The sequence below is a fragment of the Mesoplodon densirostris genome, chromosome 3, assembly GCF_025265405.1.
Source record: "Mesoplodon densirostris isolate mMesDen1 chromosome 3, mMesDen1 primary haplotype, whole genome shotgun sequence".
In the NCBI taxonomy this organism is placed as follows: domain Eukaryota; kingdom Metazoa; phylum Chordata; class Mammalia; order Artiodactyla; family Ziphiidae; genus Mesoplodon; species Mesoplodon densirostris.
This window is the reverse complement of record NC_082663.1, coordinates 107590402-107612977: the sequence shown is the minus strand read 5'-3', so window position 1 is coordinate 107612977 and position 22576 is coordinate 107590402. Positions and strand designations below refer to the sequence as shown.

General features: G+C 39.1%; 1 long non-coding RNA gene across 1 annotated transcript in view; it reads right to left on the bottom strand.

Annotated features, from left to right (window-relative positions):
- LOC132485387 (uncharacterized) overlaps positions 1 to 22576 on the bottom strand; it is a 135943-nt gene that overhangs the window by 18495 nt on the left and 94872 nt on the right. Inside the window, exon 2 of the long non-coding RNA XR_009531407.1 lies at positions 19229 to 19360. This is a non-coding gene — a long non-coding RNA (uncharacterized LOC132485387). The remainder of the gene's footprint in view (positions 1 to 19228; positions 19361 to 22576) is intronic.

Below are 22576 nucleotides of genomic sequence, written 5' to 3'. Positions count from 1 at the left end.
AAATGAAATATATTGGACATGGGTTCATGAGTTTGAAGAAGCTTCATAACCCAAGTCTCAAATAAATTTGAAGCTCAAGTGACCGTTGGAGCTGATTATCTTCTGGAACTGCTAAACAATACTTGGTCCAAAGTGCTGTGCCAGGTGCCAGGGGAGTCTCGCCTTCTACTATGGACATTAAAACCCAGATAGGGAACACCTTAGGACTCATTCTTAATATCATTGTTTGATGAGTCGATGGAGCATAATATGGGCTCCTTAGCATGCTGCCCTCAATAGGGCACCTTCAGTAGCTGAAGAATAAATAAAATGTGGTACAAACAGACAATAGAATATCAGTCGGCGTTTAAAAAAAAAAAGTAAGCTATCAAATCATGAAAAGACATGGAAGAAACTTACATACATATTACTAAGTAAAAGAAGGTCAATTTGAAAAAGCTTCCCAGATTCCAACTGTGTGACATTCTGGAAAAGGCAAAACTATTAAGACAGTAAAAGACTGGTGGTTGCCAGGGATTGGGGGAAGGAGGGATGAGTAGGCAGAGCACAGAGGATTTTTAGGGAAGTGAAACAACTCTGTATGATACTATAATAGTGGATATACTGTACGTTTTCTAAATCCATAGAATGTACAACACCAAGAGTGAGCCCTCATATGAACTATGGACTTTGGGTGTTCATGATGCATCAATGTAGATTCATCAATTCTAACACATGTACGACTCAGCCAGGGATGTTGATAATGGGGGAGGTTATGTGTGTGCGGAGGCAGGGAAATCTCTGTAACTTCCTCTCTCAGTTTTGCTGTTAGCCTAAATTTCTCTTTAAAAAATTATGTCTTTAAAAAAAAACTCACCAAAAAACAGAAAGAAAAAACCCAAACAAACAGCTGAAAGATGGTTGGAATAGACGGGTCTGAAAGAGAGGGAAAAGGCACACATACAGACTGTCTGAAAACCTAGTTCCTCCCGTGCGCCTCTGCCTCTACTGGCAAGCATCCATGTGGTAAAATCCTGCTGGTTTTCAGTTTTTGCTTTGTCTTTTCACAAACATAGCCTGCACACTCTCAGCCCCCAAGATGAGTGATTAGGGAGATGTCAAGTGGAGAGATGCCGCCAAGCCTTGCAAATGAGTTTGTAGTTAATGCAGGTGATGGTTACTTTGCAGATGCTTTCAACTAGATGGACACTCCTTGAATGATGAGCTTTTAACCTTGCAGCTGGTCATTTATTTTTCTGGTTAGGACATGCCACTCTCTCAACTTCCAGGTTGTTCACTGTAGGCAATAATGGCCCCTTGTTTACTCATCCCCAAACTTTACTGTGTGTTGTCGGCTCATTATTGTGTGTGATCTTGCCTTTGGGTGCTAAACATTAGTGGGTAATCACTTTTTCTTTAATAAATTTATTTACTTTATTTATTTTATTTTGGCTGCATTGGGTCTTCAGTTGCTGCACGCGGGCTTTCTCTAGTTGTGGCCAGCGGGGGCTTCTCTTGTTGCGGAGCACGGGCTCTAGGCACGCAGGCTTCAGTAGTTGCAGTGCACGAGCTCAGAAGTTGTGGCTCGCGGGCTGTAGAGCACATGCTCAGTAGTTGTGGCGCACGGGCTTAGTTGCTCCACAGCATGTGGGATATTCCTGGACCAGGGCTCGAACCCATGTCCCCTGAACTGGCAGGCAGATTCTTAATCACTGCACCAACAGGGAAGTCTCATTGGATAATCACTTTTGATCCTCTCTCTTTGTTGCATTAGAGAAAACTATAGAATGTTTAAAATTCTAGCATTTTCTGAGGGAAACAACAATTGTGCGTGTGTTTTAAGAGATCAAACTTGGAAACAGGGTGTTCCAAAACACAGAGCAAACCCATCCAACAAAATGCACTTTCCAAAGTAAAGTAAGGAATGATGAAACCCTGGGTAAAATCTACTCCTTAGAAATGTTTTATGTCAGCCAATTGAGCCCTAAGGGCCACACACTCCTAATTTACAGTTTAGCATTTCATTTGTTGCATTTATAATTTGCTTAATCTCTATCCCTCCATACCTCCCCTAATTGTAAACTTTAATAACATCAGCAGTTTTAGCAAAATTCCCAGTGGTGTGTGCCTTCAGAATCAGTCAAAATCTTTTTTATATGAGATTCTGAATAATTGTTTCATTCTCTCAATGAGAGAAAGCCGTAATTGCTAAGCCTAGAGTGGTGCAAAATATGGTAAATCAGTTTAATAATGTGTGAATAAAACTATATTAAGAAAAAAGGGGTTTGTTTTCATGGATTCAAAGGGGAAGAAAAATAAAAAAAAACAATTCTGGATGCTTCAGGGAGACTGAAAAATCCATACCACAGAGTTCTAGGATTTTTTTTTCTTCAAAGCCTTTAAGCAACATGAGAAAACCGAAGTATCTTGGACAAAAGGGCAAGCTCATGAGTTACCCACTGGGAGTGAGATCTCAGCTTGGCTTTATATTTACACATTATATCCAGAAGTTAAAAGTTTAAAAGTCACCGAAGAATTAACCTTGGTTTGAAGGGGTGGGCTTTGGGGGTTGGAGGGAGAGCACTCTTCTTGCCATAAACAACATGAAATCCCAGTGTTCACTGCTGCTGTCATAGCACTGTTTTTAAATAAAATATGCATTATTCATCAAATATTGGCGACCATATCATGAAGCCACCTAAAAGATTATTATCTATTCTTATATCCGTAAAACTGGCGTGTGTGGCTAAGGAAGAGAGAAGGTAGAATTCTATGTCATGGCAGAGAATTCTCGGGTAATGGGGGAAGATTTACAAGAATGCCCACCGTCCCAATTTGCTCGTGTAATTCCCCATTCTCCCAAGTCATCTCCCACCTGGGCCAGAAAATAGATGGGGGCTAGAACGGAGATGTTGTAGCCACCAAGAAAATGGTTCAAGATGCTACACACTAATCTAATGGGAAACTACAGTGGCTGCGATTAAGGGACTTGATTTCAGGGAAACCCATATCTTGGGACCACTAAGTTCCAAAAATCCTCTCTCATATAGGCTATTTCATAAGACTTTGAGCTTTTAAAAATTATAGTTCTTGCACCTGAAAAATATTCCAACAATACAAAAGACTACAGTGAATCTTAAGCCCCTTTCCCACCCCAGATCCCCTCCAAAGCTAACCCTGATATTAGGTTTTATGCCTATGCAAACGTATATTTTTATTTTTCCCTTACTTTCATTCAAATATTTAGAATAAGATATACACTATTCTGCACCAGGCTCTATTCAATTAATACATCTTGGAGAATAGTCCATATCAGTATGTCAAAAGAGCTGCTTTATTCTTTTTCATGACTGCACAGCTTCATTCCTTTTGGTTGCTACTGAGGTTGTTTCAAGTGTTTTTTCCCTGTAAATAGTGCTGCAACAAACACCTTTATCCTTTTGTCTTTATTGCCCTAGCCTTCTAATGGGCCCCCTTGCCCTCCATATTAATCTTCTCCGATTTTCTAATCCCTCGCATTCCTGCCTGAATAATCTATCTCCGTGGCAAGATTGATCTTTTCACACCTCTGCTTTAAACCATCAACAGTTTTCCCAACACCCATAGAAAACATCCAAATTCTTCAACATATAAAAATCCTCCACTGTCCCAGCTGCTTTTTCAGTCTCAGCTATTACCATTCCGTACAAAACATGACACTCATGCTGAAACAAGAGTTCTTAAAATGTACCTGGTTGCCCATGTTTCCATACCCTTGGCATTACTTACCTTTATTCCTTCTATGAGTTGTTAGATGTGCCAGGAGTAATGCTGGAATTGACCTTTAGTTCTGAGCGTGTCAGGGAAGCCATATTTAACTGCTTGCTGTCATGGGTTTCCACCTGCTGGTTTCAGATGAGATTCACCCCAGGCTTTAGCAATTAGCACACCTGCAGCTCTTTGTATGAGGTGGGAATTGACCTGCTGCTAACTAACATTTGCCTCCTGACACCTTGCCTCTTGAACCTCATCCTGTTTTGCTATGGCCTCTGCAACCCATGAGATACCAGAAGCAAACTGCCTGGCATGTAAAGGAATATTCAGATGAAAGTTCTTCCCCAAGGGCACTCTGGTTCCTACTCCACTGCCCTGCTCGGACCAAAAATCCAAACTCATTCCCTGGTTCTTAGAAGTAAGCCTTCTGGCCCACTTTCGATCTGACCATATCTGGCATTTCCAGTTTTACAAGTCAGCAACTTTCTTTCCTCCAAATCCCCTCCCTGGCATTATTTTACCTGACTTAAACATCATATTTCTACAATTCTAAAGTAGGATCATGCTCTCCGACTGGTGAAATGAAATTTTTCATATTACAAAGATACAGGGAAAATACATGTTTGTTCAATCAAGGAATGTTCTGACAAACACAAGTAACGGAAATACGCTAATAGTGGGATATCTTCTGGTTCCATTTCCAAAATCTAACATGATTGTGTGCCACAAACAATTGAATAGAGGATCGCACATTTTAAAATGTGATTGTGGCTAACTAGTATACCAAGCATGTATTGTGTTCAAGGGTTCAGCTGACATTGATATAATATGCCAAGCATAAACAGCAAGATCTTTAATCAATGCCATTTAAAATAAATATTGAATCGATTCCTCCCTTTCCTCTGCAAACACTCATCAGGAAAGAAGGAGTAACTTTCTCTTTAGAACTGGTTCACTCTTATGGGCAAATGGATGGACAGACTATGTGTCATGATGAAAAATAATGAGTTAACTCTGTTTTAAAACACCCCCCATGGGACAAATTGTTAGATTTATTTCCTTGCACTAAGACATTATCTACAGAAGAGCAATATTAAAATACATCTCTCTTGGCAGGAACAGCAATATATTAATGCAAAGAGAAAAATCGCTATACATTTGTATTTAGCAATTGCTACTCTGTTCAAGAATATCTTAAAGTAGATGTTTAGGAAAAAAATAAGACAGAACCCCTTTAAGAAATAGATTGTTGTAGAAAAGAATATTAATCAGATACTGCTATATAAAAAAAAGATTATAAATGAGTGTTGTAACAACATCTCATTTTTATAAATGAGAAAATATGCAAATACCAGGCCCTCCTTCCTCCCCACCCACCCCCCAAAATGAAAGCATAGTTTCCACAATTATCATAGTGCAAATATCTGAGTGAGTGGTGTAAGATGGGAGATTTTTTAATCTTTTTTTTGACTCCTTTTTTAAACATTTTTATGAACATACATTTCTATAACAAAATATCCATAAGAGTTATAATTATATGTATATATTCATGCACTTTTCTATATGCGTCTTTTTGGGAATCAGGTTTTTCCATTTCTAAGTGTTTCTAGGTTTAATTAAAGCACACTCTCAGTGGAGATGAGCATTTAATGCAAAGGAGAATGAATAAGTGGGATTTAAAGGGGAGAAGGATACATTATACAGATACTTTCCTGATAGCTGAACCATGTGGCTTAAGGGAATTTTTTTTTTTTTTCCTCAGAGCCAAATGAGATTCAGGGCAGGTAGAGTGAGCAGAAAAGGCCCTGGGAATGCTTAGGGTACATGGGCACACCCTGCCTTCTTCCTGAGGAGTTCCAGGAAGGTAATAAAACTGGAAAGAACTTGCCTTCCTGGGCTTTGACATCTGAGCAGAAATTTCCTAAGCCATGGAAGTGGCTACATAGCTTTTTGAACAACAGAAATATATTGATAGAAAAAAAGAAGCTCTCTCTGAGAAACAAAAGGGGAAAAAATAGAATCAGATTAAGTAGTAATCATTTAAAGCTGATGCTTATGTGATGAACTTAGACTACATTACACCTACAGTAAATTGCATATAAACTTTATTTGTATCAAGAAAATCAATATTTACTTTTTAAAATAAAGCGTAACTTTGAAGAGGGAAAATCACATTTATTTATTTATTTATTTGACCACAGACCTTTCTTGACATGCAAGGCTATCCAGCCCCTCTTCCCTCTCAGGACCGCCTCCATGATTCTCTCTTCCATAAAATCAACAGAAAAAAAAAAAAAAAAAGAAAAGAATATTCCAGGGACTTCCCTGGTGGAGTAGTGGGTAAGAATCCGCCTGCCAGTGCAGGGGATACGGGTTCGATCCCTGGTCCTGGAAGATCCCACATGCCGCGGAGCAGCTAAGCCCGGCTCCACAACTACTGAGCCTGCGCTCTAGAGCCCACCCGCCTCGAGCCGGTGCTCTGCAACAAGAGAAGCCACCACAATGAGAAGCCCGTGCACCCAGCGAAGAGTAGCCCCTGCTCGCCGCAACTAGAGAAAGCCCGTGTGCAGCAACGAAGACCCAATGCGGCCATAAATAAATAAATAAATATATAAATAATTTTAAAAAAGAATATTCCACAGCTGTGCTTCCCTAGTAAGGTTATGCTGGTTTCATTTGCATTGGTTTCTACTGAATGCTCTACTAATCAAATCAAAGTACAAGGTTTTAAAGCCTTTCATTTCTCAGCTCTGAGTGAAGCAGTACATCAATTAATAAAAGGAGAATGTTTTTTAAAAAAATTGAACAGTGCTTTTTAGTTTATCAAATGCTTTTATATTTTCTCATTTCACCTTCAAACCCACTCAATTTAAATAGCAATTTTAAATGTCCATTTCTAGTTTTTCCTTGCTCAGAATCCATTCCTCCCACTGCTTATGATAGTAAACCTCCATTTCCCTTTGATGAGGCACACCCCGCCTATTCCCATGTGATTCAGATGAGACTGACCTCATCCCATCCCCTAATCCAAGTATGGACATGTGACTGGGGGTTAGACAAACAGTGTATTCCGCCTCCCTGGCCACAGTGGTTGGTTTAGAGACAGACACATGACTTAAATCAGTCACACAGACTAAATTCTAGGATTTTTCTGAAGTTGATAAACCAAGAGGCTCTAAACTGAAAGCTTGTGGGAATCACTGTGATGAGAAAGGTTGCCCAGAATGGTACCAACACAAAGGAAGCAGAACTAAGAGATGGAGAGGCACAATGTCCTGATGAAGCTATTTAACACCTGAATCAGCCACACCTGAAGCCAGAGACACCCTTACACCTTACAGGTATACAATCCAGTAAGCCAGGAAGCACCTTCTTCTTTGTCTAGCTCAAGTCACGTTTGTGTCACTTAAAAATCAAGAGTCCTAGCAGATATACATCTCTTCCCCTAACCAGCTCTGAGAAAAGTGGAGCCAGTCCGCCCATGCAGCCCTATTCCAAGACATTACTGATCCCCTGAAGGCAGCTACCTGAACTGCCTCTTTGTGTTTAAAAGAAAATGAGTATTCTAGAAAGAGGTGGCTAGTAAGTCATAATTCATGAAGTGTGAGTTATTACAAACATATTAGCATCTCTTAACAGAGATCCACACATTGAAGCCATAAGTATTAGCAGGCAAGTCTCTAAGGGGATCAAGTTCTGACTTGGAAACACCCATAGGCTTTAGAACAAAGATAGCTTCCAATGACCAGTTCTGAGATCTTTGCCTAATTTCTTAATCTTCTGAACCTAAGTTGCCTATAAGCAGTAAGAGTAATAGTATTCTCCTCACAGAGTTTTTGTGAAGACCTATGATATTGTATAAATAAAAAATACTTAGCACACTGTTGGGCACAAAATAGATTCTCAGTGGAGAGTGGCTTTTATTAATAACTTGGGATGCTTTTAATAATATGAAAGAAGTGGATACCCACAGTGGCATAGGTAGGATGCCCTGACCAACTAGAGAAAGCATAAAGCCACCAAGGAAGTCAAGAGTGGAACAGCCATTAGGTCACAGAAAGAAAGTGAAAAAGCTCTACTGACCAATGTGTTGAAAACCACCATTTTTCTTGGATGAGTACTGCCAAAGAATATTCTTTTGGGTTTGGGGACCAGTGCCCAAAGTGCCAGAAGGGACTTTTAGAGAGAATGAAGCTAACAATCAGTTCCCTTATTCTGTTTAATCTTTAAGTGATTAGCAAAAAAAAAAAAAAATTTTTTTAATCACTTTTAACAGCATATTTCAATTATCAAGTGCTGAATTAAAATGGAATGCAAACACTAAACTTTAACACACTGCTAAAAATGAACATGTCTAAAATATTAATAGCAACTCTAAATGATTTATAATGCCCTGTTGGGCATATTTTATGATTTATTGATGTCATTTTATCTGCTCCATGGGTGACAGGGTCACCTCACTGTGTGTGCTCTGGTGGGTTTCTAGACTAGTTATTCAGAAAACTATACACTCAGACCTTTGCTGCATGCATATCAGACTGTAGGTAAAGTAAAAAAGGTAAAAATGTTCATTTTTTCCATAAATCAGGGAATTGTGGGGGACAAACAGACTTTAAAATTGGTTATTTCTTGTTTTCTCAACTTGATGCAGGGCCATATTGGAGCTATCTTCAATGGATGTGAATTTCACAACCTTCCAGGTTAATTTATAATGTTAGTCTTTGTTGACAAGAAATTCAGATTTAGATGTAAACTATTACCCTTTCTGCACCAGGAAAAGCCCATTTTCTAGAGAATACCTCATAATTTCTTTGGTAGTTCATTTCCCTTCTTCGACCTAACAATGCATTTTTCAAACCTTTCTGTCCATCCCACATATATTATTGCCCAGCTCTCTGCTTTATGATTTCTTTCTCTCTATTTTATGATTTGCTTCTAGTCTACAGGTTTCCTAAGACTCTCTTAAGCTATGGTAGCCAAAATGTGCTTTAATCAAAATTGGACTTGTCTTTTACTTCGTTTCCAACACGGTTTCCATCTCGCAGTCATTTCTCCTTCTCCAGAGATGGAAAGATCTCATTCCGTCCTCTGGACATCCAGAACTTCTTTTCATCACCTCTCCACTGACAACCACACACATCTAAACAGTAGTGACATAGGCCTGCACTTCCAGGGAACAGCTCATGCTCAAAAATTACCATTCTCTCCTCTACCTGCCCCTTTATTCAAAACTCCAAACTCTTCAATATAGGAATACATGGATATGGGGGGATTAGGGAGGGGGCTCTGAGAGCCCATCCAATTAACTCATGTTGACAACTCCCCATCTGAAATTAGAACCAAGACCCAGGATTCTGTGTAGTATTAATAAATAGCCAAAAACCAAAACAACAACAACAAAAACCCACCCAAACCCAAAAAACAAACAAAAACCAAACCAAAAAGCCCCTCAATCTTTTTCTCTGTTTATTTTTCTGTATCCAATATGTGATTTACTTTTTGAACTGCAGTTCAGTGTTGCTGACTCATGGTCCCTGTATTTTTTCCACCACAGACATAGCTAGTCACTTCTTATCTTATTTTGGTGACATCTGTTTTTCCTCAATATATCACAACGCTATAATTACGTAGGCAGCACCCGATGATCCTAAGACGTAGTATATATTCGCTAAATTTTAACCTCTAGCAAACAATTACCATAGGAACCAAAGGCTAAATAGAGGCATGGTATCTAAATTTGCCACATTTCTCCTTTATCTGAGACATTTAGAAGAGGTGATTATGCTTATGAAGGTATGAGTACCCAATGGTTACTCAATATGCACCTGTCTATTGAGTGATTATATATAATCAAGCACCTGCCTGGGCATAGATGTCTACCAAGTACCAGGCCAGGTCTACCCAGGCACCGGTTGGGGTTGATAACTTGGGTTAGGTTGAGCAAGAGCTCTCACTTAGCTGAGTGATGGGAGGTGTTGGTTGGAACCTCTGGGGAACAGACACTGAGATGGAGTTAGAAGTGCAAAAGGTTTACTATGCTGGGGAGTAGTATTTGTGAAAAGAAATAAAGAAAGTAGGATTGGGTGTGGGAGCTGTCAGATGATGATGCCAACCTCACAAAGTCTCTGGCAGCCTGGAGAGGAGCTCTGAGCAAAGGGTGCCCATAAAGGGGTCATCATTAGTAGAAATGGCCAGGCCTGGGAGACCAGAGAAGAGCTGGCCTGGGCTTCTGAGCTGAAGCAGACCTGAAGAGGTCAACAGCTGGAAGCACTCCTGATGCTAGGCAACAAGTTCTTTCTTCAAAGGGGGTCTAAGCAGTGCATCTATGAGTCTGCTGCACAGGCTAAGTCCAAAACAGTACAGGAGGGCGAAGGATCCAATCTAAGTATATGAAGCCAAGAATTCTAACCTTGGTGAAAAGGGTTCAAATCAAATAAGGTCAGGATTTAAAAGGGTGGAAGTGAGTGTTATAGCTCAGGAGGGACTTGAGCATTAGGTTTACCATCAGCTGGAATTTAGGACTTTCTTTCTTGCACAAGAGAAGCCACAGACATAAATGGGTCATTCTGGCTGAAAGGACCAGGGGTGTAATGAACGATTAAAAATATATAAAACACACCATCAGTGTCTCTGCTTTAAGTAGACACATGACTTTAAAACTTGGGGAAACATATGGCATTTGCTCTACATCTGCCAGGTGGCATAGATCCCCTGTCACATACGCGTGAATGAAGTCAGGCGGGATGGGGAAAGAGGCAGGCTCTGCAACGGAACAATCAGTCCAAGCCCCATTACTGCGGCTCCAAGCCCTGTGACCTCGAGGAAGTTATTTATCCTCACAACCTAAGTTTATTGTACATAAAATAAGGACAAAAACTAGAACCCATCAGACAGGGCTGTTGTGCAGGTTAAATCCATGTTATTCAAAGGGTGAGTCTTGGACCAGCAGAGCCACCATCACCTGGAAAGTTGTTAGAAATGAAGAAATCTTGTGACCCATCCTGGACCTACGGAATCAGAATCTACATTTTAACAAGATCCCCAGGTGACTGTGTGTGCATGTTAAAGGTTGAAAAGCACTGGGTTAATGATATGGGTTAATGCACTGGGTTAAGTACATCAAACACTTAATATAGTGTTTGGCATGTTGTAAACACACAATAGACACTACTTGTTATTGTTTTTGTTATTATAATTGTTATTTTCATCCTGAATCATCTTGGGCAAGCACATCACTTAAGAACCTGAGCTTTCCAGCCGCATAGCACAGGGAGCTCAGCTCAGTGCTTTGTGAGCCTCTAGAGGGGTGGCATAGGGAGGGTGGGAGGGAGGGAGACACAAGAGGGAAGAGATATGGGGACATATGTATATGTATAACTGATTCACTTTGTTATAAAGCAGAAACTAACACACCATTGTAAAGCAATTATACTCCAATAAAGATGTTTAAAAAAAAAAAAAGAACCTGAGCTTTCTAATCTGTAAAATGGGAATCATAATAATATCCAACTGCCTGAGGATTAGATCATCTTTTAAAGTCTTTTCAAACTCCAGGAGACCCGTATGATTCAAGCATGACTATATAATGGCAATGGCTGATATTTTGACAGCCTTTACTGTGTGTCAGGTGCTGTTCTTAGTGCTTTACTTTTCTCATCTTATTTAATCATCCAACAGTGCTATGAGAAAAGTACTATTTTTAATACTACTTTATAGATGAATAAACTGAAACATGAAGAGATTAAATAATTTGCCCAATAAAACACCCAGGGGTAGAATAAGAATTTGAACTTTGGCAGTCTTATGTAACCATTTATACTCTTAACCTCGTCACTACTCTGTCTCTCAAGCCAGGCCATCAAAGAGAGAGGTAAACTAAACTAACTCTAACACAGTCAGTGCAATCCGCTATAGTACTTGATACATTATTGTTATAGCAGGCAACATTCAGGCTGTGGATTCTCAAATCTGGCTGCATATTTTTTAAAGAGTGGAGATATTTCAAAACACAGACTTCTGAGTCTCATCCCCAGAGATGAGAATCCCCAGAGATTCTGTTTCAGTAGTTTGAAAGTGGGGCTGAAACTTCTAATCTTTTTCTTTTTTTTTTAAGCTGTTAGATATTATTCAGATGCAGAGTCAAGACTGAAAATGTGTGGGAATATGGGTTGATAAGCCACCACCTCCATGTCCAGTATGTGGTAAGTCAAACTTCTTTCCAAAGCAATTGAAAGGAATAAGAAGGGAAGAAAGGAAGGAAGGGAAAGAGGGAGGGAGGGAGAGAGTTTTGTTAGTGATGGAGGTGTGAGCCGTTCTCCTTAATTCCACAACACACATCCTCATGTCTAAGTGGCTTCCTTGCATGTTCTGTAGACAGTAATCGTACATCTCCTGAACCGCTGTAGTTTGGAGGATGTTTAACGGCACTGAGCAGGAAATATCTTGGTACCACTGAGTGGAGGAATTTATTTCACCTTACCTCCATGAGGGAGACACTGTTTCAGCCAAAAGAAAGTGACTAGAATCCTGCACATCATCCAAGACAACAGCGAGAGGACTACACCACAGCTGGAGGAGGGAGGGTGGAAGCAGGACAGTGCTTGCTGAGAAGGAAAGAATGGAGGGACTGGCACAGAATCCACAGGTGCTCCCAGATACTCAAGCACAGTAGGACATCAGTATTTTCTAGAGCATCCCACACTCAAGCAGGTCTATAATAACAATTGATACAGCCTAGACTTGAAGAAAACTTTAGACTTGACATACATAGAGCCAGAGAAACTTCAATATGGGCCCATAACAGCACAGAGAGCCAGGGACATTGAAAAGCATGGACTGTTGATGAGGAAAAGGGGAGCTCAGCAGAAGAGATATGTTAACAGAAAAAACTCCCTGAGCCATTCATACAGAGGAGGGAGAACTGGAAAATGAGATCAAATTCCACTTGCGATAGCTTACAGTTTGTTGTCTATATTAATGCCAAAGTTGATAATTAGTTTGAATTCCAGGGCTTTGGTTTCAATTATTCTCAAAAAATTATTTTATTATCTTTATAAAGTCCTCAGTTAAAAAGGTCCTCAAAGTTATCATACAGATAACTGGACCAAATAAACCCAAGCTGATGTTAGGGTTCTGATACCCAGCTTGATTAAACAGAAACACCTAGAAGACACTGCCTCAACTTGATTTTGTTCTCAGTGTAACACATTATACAGCCATCCCTCCAAGGCTGTGGAAAGGTAACAGGTTAGCAAGCAATGTGGAAAAATCACTCTTTCCGTGACTAGGATATTTTGAATTGAAAAAGATGTCATAATATACCAGACTGCAGCATACATAGTAAGAATCCTAGATTTGAATGGAGTGAGACCAATAGTTGAAATTGAGGAAGCATTTAGGTTAAAAACAAATGGATGATCATTTATAAATAAAGCTTTAGTTAACAAATAAAATATTACAAATTTTACTTTCATTGTTACTTAACATCACAGAATTCTTTGGGGATGCACCAACTATGAGGAACTAACCACAGCAGTGAATAATTTATGTGGAATATGGAGCCATAGATAAAAGAGAAGAGCAGTTGACTGGGTTTTTTTTCCAAGAAACTGCTAATGTTATGTTACATTTTATTGAACCAGCCTCAAAAAATAACAGAAGCTGAACATTATTATTGCCATTATTACCTTTCCTTTCCAAGTGCCATATCTTGTTCTCTCTTGAGCTGATACATTCCGATTAATTTTGCTTACTTTAGAGATTTGCTTTTTCTAGTAAAAAATGCTTGACTAGAACCTCTCATATTCAAATTTCTTCAAGCTATAACTACTTGCTATCAAATTTAAATAATCTCCCTTATCTTATTGGAATCCATTTGTTCATTTCCAACCTACACCTTCCATTTAATATATGGATCTGTTCTTTGGTGCCCTTTCTCTCTAACTACAAAGGAAGAATGTGTCTTTCATTATTCACAGTCATAGCTACAGCCTCACATCATCCAAGGAATCAGGACAGCTGACACAACGTCTGTGCAAATATGACTATGGCAGGACTGTGTGTGACTGAAAGACTCTGTGGGTCCAATTCACCTTGGATTAAGCAAAGGAACTGACTTCCAGGACCTTGAAAACAGCTGTGATGGAGCAAACAAGCCATTTAGCAAGGGTCACAGATGTGTGGCCTGGTTTGGGCTATTTGCCTCTTTTCATTTTCAGAAAATCTTCAGCGGCCAACACTGCTCTGAGTTTCTTATCAGGCTCATCATTGTTTGTGGAAGCTGTATTATTCACCCTGGTACAGGAATCTAACGATTCACCAAGTGCTTCTGTTTGTTTTGTTTTATGGCTTGGGGATTTTTTTTTTTTTTTTAGCATTTTTGTTTTGGGCTATTGTTCAGGGAAACTAAGGTCAGAGCTCCTTATGTCCACCTTTAAAGCTGTTAAGCTTTTCTTCCCTATCTTTGATAAAACGTCCTATTCTGCATAGAAGAAATATGCAAAGTGGATGCAAATTTATCTCTGTGAGGTGTAGAAACTCTCTTGGTTCAACAGGGGCAACCTGGGATGGAACTTTGGACAAAGAAAAATAAAGGCAGGTCTAGTCCCTCCCACTTTGTGCTCCCCAACCTCTCATCTTCAACCACTAAAAATTAAAAAAAAAAAAATTAAATCACAGGGGTCTTGTTTTGCTATAACAAAAATACCATGAGCTGGGTGACTTACACAATAAATATTTATTTCTCACATTTCTGGAACCTGGTAAGTCCAAGATCAAGGTGCCTACAGATTTGGCATCTGGCGAGAACCTGCTTTCCTGGTTCATAGACAGTAGTCTTTTCACTGTGTCCTCACATGGAGGAAGGGACAAGAGCTCTCTGGGGCCTCTTTTATAAGGTCGCTAATCCCATTCATGAGGGCTCCACCCTCATGACCTAATCACCTCCCCAAAGCCCACCTCCTAATACCATCACATTGGGATTAGGATTTTAACATATGAATTTGGGGGGTGGGGGGAGACACAAATATTGAGTCCATACAGCAGGTAACCAGAGTTGTTAGTGTCAAGAGAAACCAAAAGATAGTGTCAGTAAAATATAATTTGTGTAACCAGTACATCTTACTTCACAGGTTGTTTGTTGAATAACAGCCAATCTTGCCTCAGGAGGGTCCCTGATGATGCACTGGAGCCCCCAATGTCCACATTAGCAGGAAATTAGTTTATCTCTTGGATCCCCTCATCCCTTCCATACATGTAGAAATTCCAGGATTCCAAGATGCTAAAAAGCCTAAGGAGGGAATCCTGTTTGTTTCTATCCTACTACTTTGCTACTTTGGAGCCAAACACACTCCATTATGGCTGGAGAATTTCACCACTGCTACAAAAGCTGGTTGGCTTGGAGTGAGCAGGCACAGGGAAGGCAGATGAAGTTGCAGCTGAAGCCTGGACAGCCTGGATTGGCTTCCTCTGCCCGATGCTGCTGTTTCTGAAGGTGCTTAAATAGAATAGAAGGTGATCAGCTGAGGCTGGCCTCTGCAGTGCACCACCTGCCCAGCCTCTAGTGGTTCTTCTAGGTTCCCTGGAGGGGGACCCCAATCCCACAGTGCTAGGCTCGGCCAAGAAGCTCCACAACAACCTTCCTGGGCTTTCAACTGCAGCTCTTAAGATTTCACTACCCCGCCTTTTCCAAGGTCAGGAGTCCCATCCTGGATGCTGGTTTCAGGAACCTCAAAGACCTCTCATTCATGGAGCCACCCCCTAGAAATAGAAGCTCCTTCTATTTCAGGGCCCAGCCCAGATTCAGATTCTACCACCAAATGAGTAAAAAGACAGGAAAATCTCACCAACAATTGTTATTATGTGATCTTTAACATCTATATCCTAAAGTCTGTTTAGATACGAGGCAGTCATCTTCTTTTATCTGTAATGTTTTCTTGAAAAAGTGAATAACAGCCAAATGTGAGAATTTTGAAAAACTTCCTGGGATCCATTTCACATGTGCTAAAAATGCATTTAACTATATATTCATATATACTACTAGTAAAAGTGGCTGCTTCCTATCATAAGGAAATGGGGGCACCAAGTCAGGAAATAGTTGTTTTTCATAAAACAACATCTAGAACTATTTGACTTTAAAATATGACCATTTGTAGATTTGATAACATAAAAAGAAAAACTTTAAAAGTAAATACTACTTTAAGATAAACAAAAAAGCTTTGGAGAGAAGTGAATCACATGTAGATTCAGGAAAAAGAGCAACTTCAGACTTCTAAGCAACAACAATAGAAGCCAGAGGTAATGGAGAAATGCTTTCTAGTTTTTGAGGGAAATGATTTCCAAATTAGAATTCTAGTCTCAATCAAACCCTTATATCCTACAGTAGAATAAAGACACCTTTAGGCATGCAAGGCATATTAGCCAGGCTAGTTTAATATAGCGGAAGTTATTCTAGCCAGTTGTTATGGTCTGAATATTAGTGTCTCCCCCAAATTTGTATGTTGAAATCCTAATGCCCAGTGTGATGGTATCAGGAGGGTGGTGAATGGCCCTCATGAATGAGATCAATACCTTTTATAAAAGAGACCCAAGAAAGCTCCCTTGCCCCTTCTGCTATGTGAGGACACAGGAAGAAGTTGGCAGTCTGCAACCTGGAAGGGGGCCCTCACCAGAACCCGAGCATGCCGCCTCCAGAACTGTGAGAAATAAATTTCTGTTGGTTTTAAGCCACCCAGTCTGTGGTATTCTGTTATAGCGGTCCTAACAGACTGAGATATCAGTTTAAGCCAAAAGGACTAGTTATGAGACAGAATTCACAGACTGAGGTGGAGGAAATGGACTGTGTTTCCACGAGTGACACCCCAGCACCATGGCACAGAGCTGCCCAGTGAGGGAGTCACTGCCTCTCACAGAAACCACCAAGCCAGGAGGCTGCTGGCACTGGTTCCAGGTCCCACCTCTGTCTCTGCCATCACTTCATAGCCCTGCTGTGCTGCTGTACCCAGATCTGCCCCTGTCAAGTGGAAGCCTTAGGCCCTGCCTCTTTCCCAAGTAATCCAGTTCTGGATCCAGATTCTGACTCTGGCAAAGATGCAGCTGACAAGTATAATCAAAGCCACATGTCTGCAATCCAACAACTAGAAAATGACCTGAAAAATGTCTTTCTTTAAGAATGCAGAATTTATAATGTGGGAAACTATTAAAACAATGGGAAAGGGGTGTTCAAAAATGTGGGGCAGCCTGAGTAATAATTGACCACTGCACGCATACTTGAAATTTTACCTCTTATGGACTCTTTTTTACGAAGCGACCAGAAAATATTAGTTTCATCACCAAACAAGGGAATGAATCAAGAAAGAGGGAGATACAAAATTAGGAAATAGGAGATCTCATACAGGGAGGCGGGCAAAGGAAGTTTCAAGATGATGATAAAGGGAAGGTTTAACTAGCACTCTAGTGTGAGCAGGAAGATGGAGCTTGTACAAAAGGGATGGGAATGGGGAGGGGAAGAATCAGGTAGATCACCTGATGTTTTCATCTGAAACTATCCAACAACTCCATCAGAGAATTAAGACAGGTTATAGAGAGCACTGAACTATGGTGGTGGGAATGGGGAGAGACAAGTATTAACCCTAAGAAAATAAAAAGTTATTTAAGGAAGGAAATATAATCTTAGGATGCTGCAGGTCTTAACTGTAAACAGTGTTTGCATGGGCATGATAGTGTAAACACTCAATATTAATAATGAAAGCAGTGACGTAACTATATTAGGAGTTGGAGTAAGAAGGGGAAGAGAACTCCTTGGAAGGGAAAATACATCGGGTACAAGTCCCCATCTTCTACATTAGGAAACCAAAGATAATAGCTAACACTTAAAAATCAAGAAACAGTAATATAAGCATGTTACTTAGAATGTGGAAGTAAACACCAGAAGAAACAGTTTTTTAAAAATGTCGAAATATGTTGCCTTGAGGGAGCAGAAGTTTGGAGCAGGAAGGGGTGAAGACTGCTGTTTTCATTATAAGCCTGACAGCATTATTTCACTTTTAAAGTCACATATATATGCAAACATACATAAATACATTTACATAGTTAAAGATAGATAGATAAATTTTAAAAATTAAACATAGAAAAAAGCATCTCTTGGTGTGCCCTTGTAGCCTTTCTGTCCTTAAAACTCAAACATCTGCTGTCTCTAATTCTCCCTTTTTTATGGTACACCTGTTCATTCTAGAAACCATTCTCTCATCCTGTCAAAATGACAAACTACACTGGCCACTGGCTGCTTCCCGAAAATCAACCCTAGAGAAACTATAGAAGCTGGAGGGAAACTTGGATTTGAGGAGCTAATGACTAAAAATGAATAAAATACAACCCTATGAGAAGTCCCTGGGCAGTCTGAAGACTCAGAAGTGTTATGTGAGGGCTGCGGAGGGGTGCAGGTATGAGGGAAAGGAGAGAAGGCTTCAGCCAGCCAGGGAAGGCAGCTAAGGTGGCTGTGAGAAGAGGGGTGAAAGGAGAGGGTCTCTTCTGTTCTCGCTTCTCGCCACCGGGGACGGTGACAGACCGCCAATCACCGAAGAAACTGGCAGCAACAGTCATGGCTGCAGGGGTCAGGAGGGTGCAATAAGAGATGTGCAAAAGCCCTGCAGGAGAAAGGAGGGATAGAAAGGGTGGTGTGTACTGACCAGTTACCTTTGGGTATTCTCCAAACCCCCAGGGCAGGGAGAATGAATCTATGGGGATTACTTCTAGAGAGTTTAAATGGGAAAGACATACCACAGAAGTTATTTGTAGATGATGGAAAATTAGAATGATCACCATCAGTTCTATGAGGCTCTCTTCCGGGGCTTTGTTTCACCTACAGGTGCATCAGCTGAAGGCTGGGTTGTAGCCATTTCCCAGCACAGAACCTTGTGTAGTAACTGATACTCAAAGGGGTAGAGGAGTTCTTTCAAAGAAATAACCAGAAAACTATAGAAGAATACAACTACTATATAAGAAAGACAACAAACTCAACAGTATAAACCATCTAAATTATATAGAATTGTAAGAGGAAATGGATGAAGAAATTAAAATAAAGATGATGAATATATTAAGAGGCTAAGGCTGATACCAGCAATGTGAAGCAAGAACAAGAAAACATAAGAAAGGACTAAACTGAGGAGTAGGTATGAAATATGTAATAGCTAGAGTGAAAAAGGCAATAGATAAGATACATAGCAAGATGGACAAAGGTGAATAAATCACTGAGTTGGAAGATCAGATTGAGAAACTCTCCTAGAGGTCATCAGGAAAGGATAAAGAGACAAAAAATACAAAGAAGCTAGGAGATGTAGATGGTGGAAGGAAAAGGGCCAATTGTGAGCCGTGGCTTTGTGCTGTGTCAGCTTAGCTAGGCTGAACTCCCTTTCCCCAAATCCCCTTTCTTGTATGTTTCCAGTTAGGGTGGGCCATAAGCAAGATCCCTGTGAAAGGTTCTAAAGGTGTTGTCACTTACCTGCCACCTCACTTCACTGGTGTGAAGAAGCAGTGGAGCCTCCAAATGCTCCACCTTCCATAGATCCCCTTAAGGTTCTCTGATTTCTGGACCAGGTGTGTGTTTGGCCATGGTGATAAAAGCCCCCGATTTCTGCAAGAAACACATATATTCAAGGTTAGAGGTAACAAGAACTAACATGAGTTTCAGTCTGTCCACAGGTACCAGCTTGTGCTTCTATAAGGGTTCCAACTTGTCCTGCTCACCCCCACCTGACTTCCATCTTCCCTTCCCAACTACCTGTTCTGTAGTTTTAAGGCTTCAGCACTGGAAGTGAAATGAATATATATGTGCGTATGTATGTATGTATGTATACACACATATATATATATACAAATATGTGTATATGTATATTTTTTTAAGTCATTACATTTGAAAGAATTGGGCTGGATATAAAATTCTAGGTTCAAATTTATTTTCTTTTAATATTTAAAAAGTATTTTTCCCATTTGTCATCTTGCACCCACTGTTCAATTTGATTCTTATTCTAGTTGATGATCTCTTCATTATTTCTGGAAGTTTTTAAAATTATTTCCTTGGATATACAGACGTTGATAAATTTAAGAAAGTAATAGGATAAGTAAACATGAGTAAGGGTCTTAAGCAGCTATACTTGAACAAAAATAGAATAATTTTTTGAGCCAGCAGAAAATGCAATAAATTGAAATACAAGATATGGTGGGAGAAATAATTTCTAATATAAAAGAAATTACAATAAATATAAGTGGAGAAAAATACTTTATGAGGGTATTAAGAAATAAAAACAAAATCCAAACATATGTTGTGTATGAGAAAAATTCTGAAAACCAAAAGACACGAAAAGGTTGAAAATGAAAGAGTTCAAGACAGGAAGAAAAAAAAACCCAAAACCATGAAAGAAGGCTGGAATAGCAATCATAATAGTGGATTAAAAAAAAAATTAAGGTAAAAGGTAAACAAAAAATAGAGTGAGAAGAGATAACCATCACAAACATGTATGCACCTAATAATAGGTCACAATAACTGACAGCATATGGAGAGAAACATATAAATAGTTGGAGCTTTTAAAACCAAACTATCAAAAATGTATTAAGCAAACAAAAATTAAGCAGACCCTTATCTAAACAGTATAATTAGTGGGCTTATCCTATTAATTATATTGTTCAGATCTTTGAGATGAATGTTCAGTGGTATGCTATGTATAATATATATGCTTTGATACATATGCTATAGTAGTTCATGCAACAAATAGTAAATACACATTTTTAGAAGCATACTCATGTTTAAACTAACAGATTAGGCCTACAGGAAGTCTCAATATACTTGCCAGGAACAATGTCATGCAGATGAATTAATATTAGAAATTAGTATCAGGAAAGGTTTTTTTAAATGTCCTATATTTTGAAAATACCATGTTACTAAATAACTCATAGGTTAAAAATTAAATTATAATCAAAATGAGAGACTATCTAGAATTGAATGAACATGAAGACACAAAATGTGTGGGACATACCTAAAGCAGTGTTTGAAGGAGCATTTACACCTTTAAATATGCTTATCAGTAAACAATAAAAGTTGAAAAGAGGGATTTCCCCATTGGTCCAGTGGGGGGACTCTGCACTCCCAAAGCAGGGGGCTGGGTTCGATCCCTGAAGGGAACTAGATCTCACATGCATGCCGCAACTAAGACCCGGCACAGCCAATATTTATTTATTTAAATAAATAAATGTTAAAAAAGAAAAGAAATATGCTAAACATCCAACTCAGGAAGTTATAAGAAAGAACATCAAAGCAAACCCAAAGAAGAAAAAAGATATAATAAAGGAAAAGAAGCAATGTAATGATTTTTTTTAGTAGAGGAAATTAATAAAACTAAAGTTCTACTTTGAAAAAATACAAAGATAAACCTCTGATAAGATTGATCAAGAGAAAAAAAGAGACAACGAAAGTAAATAAAACACAGATCAAAATGAAGATGGGGAAATAACTGCAGATTTAAAAAACAAACAGATAAAATGGATAAATTCCTAGAAAACATAAGACGTCAACTGGTACAGGAATTAAAAAGGAATTTAAAATAGACCTACAAGGATCAAAGAAATGTAATTGGTAGTTAAAACTCCATCCCAAATTGCTCTAGGCCTGGATGCTTTTAAAATAGACTCTATCAAACTGTTAAAAACACAATTCCTATGTTACATAAGTCGTTCCAGAAAATGCAAAAAGAAAGAATAATCCTCAGTTCATTTTCTGAAGCTAATCTATCTCATTTCCCTTAATACCTCTGGCTTTCAAGCCATAGTCTGGAAAGTTTTCCCTACTCTCATGTTATAGAGGAATTCATCCATGTCTTGCCTTGTACTTGCATGGTTTCATCTTATTTTTATGTTTGTGTTTCTGATCCATTTGGAATTAATTCTGGTATACACTGTAAATAATGAATCCAATTTTCTCTGTTCCCACATGGCTACACACAGTGGTGTGCTGTAGCTGGCTCATGCCAGCTCACAAGAGCTGATTGTTAAATTTTCAGGAATTCTGTGAGCTGATTGCTAAACACAGCCATTATTACAAAATAAATTATATAAACGTACAATGAAATAAATCATGTTCAAAGCAAAGTTAATAAATATTCAAAACTCATCACTTCCTGATTATTTTAATACATTTTACTATTATCAAGGTTCTTGGGGTTATTTTTGTCTGTTGTGTCTATATGGTGGTAAGACTGTAGAATGGCATGCTGCTGTACATCTCTCCTCAACTCAGTATTAAAAATCATATTGTTAGCATGAAATTGACTATGGTGGTAGTATTCACACCATGAAAGTTGGCAGTGCCAAAATCGGGGCTTAAGTTATTGTTTTGTTGACTGTATACTATAGACATCACTACGTCCAGTAGGCCAAATCCAACCTGCCACTTGTTTTTGTAAATAAAACTTACTGGACCACAACCACACCCATTTTTGGACCTATTATCTGTGGATGTTTTTGTACTATAATGACAGAGGTGAATAGTTGCAAAAGATACTAAATGGCCCCAAAAGTCTAAAGTATTTCCCATGTGACCCTTAGAAAAAGTTTGCTGACCTCTGGCCTAGACTTAAGACAATGATGGAGAAAATGTCAACAATGTAGATTCATCTTAAAAGTGCATTTGTCTGTAGCTGTTACACTATGAATAGCACAAAAAATTGAGAAATAATCTTCCAGTAGTTGGAACCTATTATCCAATTCAGCAAAGTCACTCATGTCTTTCACAAATAAGTCAAGATTCAACATTGTCATTTCACTTTCAGCTTACTCATTAATGTAAATGAAAATATCA